The sequence below is a fragment of the Dermacentor albipictus genome, chromosome 5 (assembly GCF_038994185.2).
Source record: "Dermacentor albipictus isolate Rhodes 1998 colony chromosome 5, USDA_Dalb.pri_finalv2, whole genome shotgun sequence".
In the NCBI taxonomy this organism is placed as follows: domain Eukaryota; kingdom Metazoa; phylum Arthropoda; class Arachnida; order Ixodida; family Ixodidae; genus Dermacentor; species Dermacentor albipictus.
Genome location: NC_091825.1, coordinates 20,131,331 through 20,137,352, shown reverse-complemented (window position 1 = coordinate 20,137,352; position 6,022 = coordinate 20,131,331).

The following is a 6,022-nucleotide window of genomic DNA, read 5'->3' as shown; positions in this document are numbered from 1 at the left end:
GAGTTGATGGAGCGGCGCCGCAATGGTGGCAAAGTTACGTATGAAGCGCCAGAAATACGAAGCTAGGTCAAGGAAGCTACGCAAGTCTTTGGCGTGTTGAGGCCTGGGGAAGCGGAGCACAGCGGTAATCTAGTCGGGGTCGGGTCGAAGGCCCTCCTTGCTAACAACGTGTTCGAGCACTTTATAGGTTTTGCCAGTGAAGTGGCACTTTTTTGTATTCAGCTGAAGGCCAGCAGCTGAGAGGCATGTCAGGACTTCGTCGAGGCGCTGTAAGTGCTGATTAAAGGTCGACGAAAATATGATGATGTCGTCAAGGTAGCATAAGCAAGTCTTCCACTTTAGGCTTCGTAGTACGGTGTCAATCATCCGCTAAAATGTGGCGGGAGCATTACACAGGCCGAACGGCATCACATTAAATTCATAAAGTCCATCGGGTGTGGGAAAGGCGGTTTTCTCCTTGTCTGCTTCGTGCATTGGTATCTGCCAGTATCCGGAGCGTAGATCAAGGCTGGAGGAATACTCCGCGCCTTGTAATGAATCTAACGCATCATCGATTCGGGGCAGTGGATATACATCTCTGCGGGTTATATTGTTCAAGGCACGGTAGTCTACGCAAAATCGCACTGCGCCGTCTTTCTCACGCACCAAAACGACAGGTGACGACCAAGGGCTTGAAGATGGGCGGAATATGCTACGTTTCAGCATGTCGGCAACGTGAGTATCGATGATCTGGCGTTCAGCGGAAGAAACGCGATATGGCCGCCGGCGCACGATGGAAGTTCCGTCTGTGTGTATGCGATGAACCGTCGCAGAAGTCTGTCCCAGAAGAGCAGAGTGTACGTCGAAGAAGACTTTATGCTTGGGTAACAACGCCAGTAACTCACCCGTCTGCTGTGGCGTTAAATCGGAGCTGATGGTACTTGCGAGAACAGAAGGAGGGACCGGATCCATAGCTGTGGGTGGTTGTGAAACAGTAGTATTCGAGGTAAGCACAGAGACAGACTGTGTGTCCAAGGCGCACATGAGAGCGGCGCCTTTAGAAAGCAGAACTGGCTCATTGGTTGTGTTGAGTACCGCTAAAGTGGCCGTGCCGTTGGTAAAGCGAACAAGGCTGGGTGCCAGAGCAATCCCTTTGGATAAGCAACGGGCTGACAGTTGTTGTGCCATTACCACAAGCCCGGATTCCGAATCTGCAAGATGCAGAATTTATCCTGCGAGCGCCCAAATTCTCCCTTGAGAAGTCAAGATGCTGAGCCGTCAGGCAGCGGTGTCCTGCGGAGAAGCATCGGCAGGCAGCATGTTCAAATGTGTCAGCAAGTGCCAGACAGCCCGGCTCCGCACCTCCTTTGCCTGGAGGTCACCGCGCGCGCGAACTTTGAACCGTGTGGCCAGCGCGGTCGCTGGTTGGACCTCTCGGACGACCGTCGAGTGCTGACTTTGTATTGGGCAGTTTGAGTGACAATGGTTCTCGGGGAGTATAAAGCCGCGAGGCGGTCGCCTCGAAAACCGGATCCGCCGACCCACCGGGAGCCAGTGCCGCTCTCGACTGGAATGAGATGTGTCACGCGTTTTCGCCGGACGTCGCCGTGCAGGAACAGTCGCGTTTGCTGTGAGCACTCGGCCCCAGTGCCGACCCATTCATGTCCTGTATAATGACCTGTATATAGTGTATAAAGTCCCTTTTGTTATTCTCATCGACGCCTGGCTCGGAGTCTTCGCTACCAAAGCTCTGTCACGAAACGGGTGACGAGCGCTACGGGACCACAAAGTCGTAATAGTGGTGCAGCGGTGCAAAGCCGTAACAGTGGATGGCAGCTACGGGATTGACCGGCATCGGCTACCTCGGCGCGGTGAGTGCCTGAAGTTTACCTCAAACACCAGACTTTCTCTGACACAGGTTATAGTAGCGTAGGGAAGGATTTGGCGTTGCATTGTGTTAACCTTGTGTGTTTCAAGCCTAGTGAGAGTGTTTTGAAAACCAGGGGATGCTGAGGGGGTAAACGGGGCAGTGTGTGAAATACTTGCATATGTCTCACTAGTAGTGTTATAGTAGCGTACGGCAGGTATATTCAAAAAGGGTAAACAGCAGGAGGACAGTGTGAACGATCGAGAAGTACAAGGTCAAGGAACTTCTCCAAATTTGTGAGGAGTTGGGCATTCAGTTGGGCTCAACTAAAAGAAACAATGCGATCCTTGAGGTCATGAGGACTGGGGACGTAACGGCTGAGGAAGCCGCAGAGGCCTGGGCGGACATCAATGAACGTCGGGAAAGGGTGGAGAAGGAACGTTGCGAGGAGGAAAGGAAAGTAAAGGAACGTCGCGAGGAGGAAAAGAGGGAGAAGGAACATTGCGAGGAGGGAATGAGAGAGAAGGAACGTCGCGAGGAGGAAAATGAGGAAAGGAGAGAGAGGGAACGTCGCGAGCACGAGCTTAAAATGAAAGAGTTGGAGATCCGAAATAACTCGCCGGCGCCTAATCTAACTTCTAACGGTCCAAGAATACGCGATCAACTTCCACCCTTTGTCGTCGGAGAGGATATGGCCAAATGCCTCGTGAAATTTGAGCACGTGTGCGAACGGAATAGCATTGAGCGATCCCTATGGGCACAGAATCTGTTAGCCTTGCTTCCTGGGGAGGCATCGGACGTAATAACTTGCTTATCGAAAGAGGCGTTTGAGAGCTACAGTGATGTGAAGGAGGCGCTACTGCGGAAGTACAAATTGTCGCCCGAAGCTTTCCGGCAGAGGTTCCGGTATGCAAAAAAGGGCAAGGAGTCGAATGTTGACTTCGCGTTTCGTCTAAAAGCCGAGCTGGTGGAATGGCTGAAGGGTGAAGAGGTTTACGACGACCGCGACAAAATCGTCGAATGCATCGCGTTGCAGCAGTTCTACCGTTGCATTGATGAGGATGTCCGGCTCTGGCTGCAAGATAGGCTAAAGGAGGTTAAGCTAAGCAAGGCAGCAGAGTTAGCGGAAGAGTATTACACCCGCCGCAGCTTGCACAGCAAGGCAGTGCGCGTAGAAAAAGCTGATAGGAGGGATGGGTTTTTCGGGAAGCCCGAAAAACGGAAGCCATTAAGTTGTTACAATTGCAAAAAGCAAGGGCACATCGCTGCGAACTGCCCAGAGAAAATTGCTTTTGCAACAAAACAGCGAAACGATACGACGCGTTCTTTTGAAAAACGTAAACCGTTAACCTGCTACAGTTGCAAAAGGCAAGGGCACATCGCTGCGAACTGCCCAGAGAAAATTGCTTTTGCAACAGAACAGCGAGACGATGTGACCAGTTCTTTTGACAAACGGAAACCGTTAACCTGCTACAATTGCAAAAAGCAAGGGCACATCGCTGCGAGCTGCCCAGAGAAAATTGCTTTTGCAACAATACAGGAAACTCACAAGAACATACGACTATTGGAGCCCTATGTGCAGGAAATTAAGGTAAACGGTAAGAAGTGCCGTGCACTTCGGGACTCTGCAGCAACTATGGACGTTGTTCACCCGTCTTTCGTCTCCTCGAGTGATTTTACGGGGCAGTGCGCTAGGATACGGCAAGTGGCCGAGGAGGAGAGTGTCTGTTTACCGATCGCAACGGTTATCATTGAAGGAGAGTTTGGGAAACTTAACACAGAAGCCGCTGTGTCTGCCGCCCTCCCGGAGCACTTTTCCTACGTCTTCTCAAATAACTCGGAGCAGCTGCTGAAGGATCAGGGCAAATCATTCTTTGCCGACGTGGCGTACATGGCGCTCACGCGATCCAAAGCGCGCCCGCTGTTGAGGGAACTTGACTTTGCGTCGGCGAGCGAAAGGCGGTGCGGCACACGGACTGATCAAGGTAACTTGAGTGGCGAGCAGTCACGGGAGAGGCAGAGCTCGGAGGCTGGCCTAGGCGAGCGGGTCCTGGAAGTGAGTGGGAGTGACGCGTGCAGTGCTAGCCGCGATATAAACGCGACGCCGCAGTTAGGCGACGCGACTCGTTCCGGTTTCCGCCAGCTGGCAGGAGCAGGCTGCAGTTGAAAGAGAAAGTCTGATTCGCGAGCAACAGGAAGACTGTTCATTAGCCGATCTGAGGAAGAGCGTCAAACGGGGAGTGAAAAAAAAGAGGGTTTCATTTTACAAGGAATCTAGCTTATTGTACCGCCGCTACACGGATAAGCAGGGCCGCAAATATAAGCAGCTTCGGATTCCGCGAAAATATCGCCGGGAAAAATGAATGACCTCATTTGCTTCCTCAGTAGTATGTTTTCGGTCCAAGCGATTTCAAGGGGACCATTCATTTGTCATTATTATTGTTGATTATTAATTGTTCTCATATTTTTGTGTGTTGTTAATTTGAAAACTGGTTGTTTGATCCTCGTGTACCAGATCGTACACCTGCCTCTTGTTGCAGAGGGAGCAAAAGGGGGATAGCAATTTAGTTAGGTTGATTTGGACTATGGCCTTGTCTGGTGCTTGACGGGAGACAAAGGGCACCTGTTCGTGTTGGGTGTTGCCTTTTGCCGGTCGGTTTTGCAAGCTGCAGAACAACCAACCGGGACCAGTGGCGAGAAGCAAGGGCTTAGGAACGACCGAGTGGAGCTGGTCGAGGTGCCTTGGCGACAACGCGGTGAGTAGAGCTCCTGTCCTGGCGAGTCGGACCTGGACACGTGAAGTTACCTGGCGTCTCGACACTGGACGTGAACTTGGACGGGCCTGACGAACGTGCGCGCCTGGCATCCGAGCCACGTGGAGGCAGCTCGTCTTCCCGGCCCCTTATCTGAGGGCGGCGATGCTGTTGTGCCATTACCACAAGCCCGGATTCCGAATCTGCAAGATGCAGAATTTATCCTGCGAGCGCCCAAATTCTCCCTTGACAAGTCAAGATGCTGAGCCGTCAGGCAGCGGTGTCCTACGGAGAAGCATCGGCGGGCAGCATGTTCAAACGTGTCAGCAAGTGCCAGACAGCCCGGCGCCGCACCTCCTTTTGCCTGGAGGTCACCGCGCGCGCGAACTTTGAACCGTGTGGCCAGCGCGGTCGCTGGTTCGACCTCTCGGACGACCGTCGAGTGCTGACTTTGTATTGGGCCGTTTGAGTGACAATGGTTCTCGGGGAGTTTAAAGCCGCGAGGCGGTCGCCTCGAAAACCGGATCCGCCGACCCACCGGGAGCCAGTGCCGCTCTCGACTGGAATGAAATGCGCCAGGCGTTTTCGCCGGACGTCGCCGTGCAGGAACAGCCGCGTTTGCTGTGAGCACTCGGCCCCAGTGCCGACCCGTTCATGTCCTGTATAATGACCTGTATATAGTGTATAAAGTCCCTTTTGTTATTCTCATCGACGCCTGGCTCGGAGTCTTCGCTACCAAAGCTCTGTCATGAAACGGGTGACGAGCGCTACGGTACCACAAAGTCCTAATAGTGGTGCAGCGGTTGCTAGATATGGCGCCGTTTCCTGAGGCTACCTCGAGTTCCCCAAACCACTTCGAATCGCAGCACAGCTAATTGAGGAATGCAGAAGCAGGGGTGCCGCATTCCTGAGGCAGGACACTTGCAAACAAGTTCGTACGCCGCCGGCATTAGAAGGGGCCTTCGGACAATAGAGCCCGATCGTCACCCCTCTTCGCCTTTGAAGAAGGCATTTGGCCCCACTGCGGAGCCGTACCACCGGGAGCAGGTGGGCCATCGTACAATGGAGCATGACCCCCAATGGACCCCCTTCTCCACCTTAGAAGAAGTGCATTGCAAGTCTGCGAGGCAAGACCGCAGAGAGCCGCCGGGTGTGACAACGCGATACGGGCGCCAACCAGTGGCTGAAAATGGCGTCATCTGAGCGGACTCTCCCATTGGTCGAACATGACGCGACTTCCAGTCCTCGAAGGGTTTAAAAGAAGGATTCCAGAGAGACCAGAGCAGTTCCTGATTCCCTTGATTGACCTCTCTCGAACTTTTTGCCGCGGGCCGCAGCGTCCGAGTTGCTGCCGGCCCGTAATGACTGTACAACCGCAACTTGACTCTCACCTCTCTGTAAATAATGTAAAATAAATCCTCCC